The 1,868-nt window shown below is 40.4% G+C and overlaps 1 long non-coding RNA gene across 1 annotated transcript in view; it reads right to left on the minus strand.

Moving 5' to 3' along the window:
* The window catches only part of LOC106883635 (uncharacterized), a 7,282-nt gene that overhangs the window by 4,857 nt on the left and 557 nt on the right, over window positions 1-1,868 (minus strand). The window lies entirely within an intron of this gene.

Raw genomic sequence — 1,868 nt, forward strand, 5'->3', positions numbered from 1 at the left:
TATATATATATATATATATATATATATATATATATATATTAGACGAGAACAGATAACAAAGCTTTATATATATATATGTGTGTGTGTGTGTGTGTGTGTGTGTGTGTGTATACATATGTACACATATGTACACTGATGCACAATAGAACAACACAGGAAAGAGAGATTGTAAAAGAGGAAAGGAGAGAAAGAGAGGCAGGGAAGGAGGAGAGAGAGAGGGGGTAGAGATTACACATGATTAAGGTGTGAGGGTGGAGAGAGATCATTAGGAAAATGGGTGAGTGGAAGGTAGAGGAGAGTATTTTGTAGGAGTTGTAGAAAGCGGTTTTGGAGGGAGGTTCTGGAGGGACGGGGCTGTTTTAAATTAAGGACAAGAATAGGAGACGGAGGGGGTGGAGGAAAAATGTAAATAGATAGAGTGAGAGAAGGAAAGAGAGAGAGAAAGAAGCGGATGCTGAATAAGACGGGGGGGGGGGAGATGTAGACAAATGGTATAAGAATGACATGGAGAGGATGAAAGCATAAGGAGAGTGGGATGGAAGTCGTAGGGGTGGGGAAGAGTGAAATCCAATGAATATGTCTGAATAAAGGACACACAGACGCACACAGACACACACACGCACACATACATAGATACACACATATACATACACACGCACACACAAACATACACACACGTTTATATATACGCCTTTTATATTTTTGTTTTGTTTTAATCATTTGACTGTGGCCATGCTGGGGCATCGCATTGAAGTGTTTTTATTGTATTTTTTGTTGCTTTTTTTTAAAGTTTCGTACCAATTCGATCGGTCTCAATATGCTGAACCGCTTAGCTATAGAGACGTAAACAAACCAGCACCGCCTGTCACGATCGGTGGAGGGGGACGAACACATACACACACACATACACACACATATGTACGCACATACATACGTGTGTATGCGTGTGTGCTTGCCCAGGCGCGCGCGGTAATCTTTTATATTTTACTTGTTTTAGTCATTCGCCGGCGGCCATGCTGGGGCACCGACTTCACAGAATAAATTGCCAATTTACGAATCTTGGCCTGGGAAACCCGTCAGTTTTTCTGGCACTGCAATCGTCTACAGGAGAACCTGCGACCATAGACGAGATATTAGCAACTGAAACACTTTTAAGATAGAAACATGCAAGATCTCAAATTTGAAGCCAATTTGATAAGTACCATACACGAAACTCTCGACATTTGAGTCACTTTCATACGCTTCGGTCGAATAATAATAATCCTTTCTATTCGGCGGCCATGCTGGAACACCGACTTCGCAGAATAAATTGCCCATTTACGAATCTTGGCCTGGGAAACCCGTCTACTCTACATGGCCACAGGATCTGAAATTTAAGGAGAGAGGAATAGTCGATTACATCGACCCCAGTGCTCAACTGGTACTTATTTTATCGACCTTGAAAGAATGAGAGGCAAAATCGACCTTGGAGGAATTTGAACTCAGAGCGGAAGGACGGACGAAATACCGCTGAGCTTGTATGCTTGTATGTATGTGTGTATATGTATGTATGTATGTATGTATGTATGTATATGCGTGTGTATATGTATGTGTGTATGTATGTATGTGTGTATATGTATGTTATCAATCAGTTTCATTTCTGTATTTCTTGTCCATAGAGAAAGAGCCGGACTCTAACATAGATTCAAGGCTCCTTCATTAGAACTTTTATCAACATCATCTAGGTATTTGTGCATATGTGTGTGTGTGCAGTATTTGGTGTTAGTGTATGCGCAGATTTGTATGTTTGTTTTATGGATGCGTTTTTATGTCTAGATGCATGCATATGTATTTATGTGCTAAATTTTTGGAAAGTTTTACATATCTTT

Source organism: Octopus bimaculoides, chromosome 3 (genome assembly GCF_001194135.2).
Source record: "Octopus bimaculoides isolate UCB-OBI-ISO-001 chromosome 3, ASM119413v2, whole genome shotgun sequence".
NCBI classification, from domain to species: domain Eukaryota; kingdom Metazoa; phylum Mollusca; class Cephalopoda; order Octopoda; family Octopodidae; genus Octopus; species Octopus bimaculoides.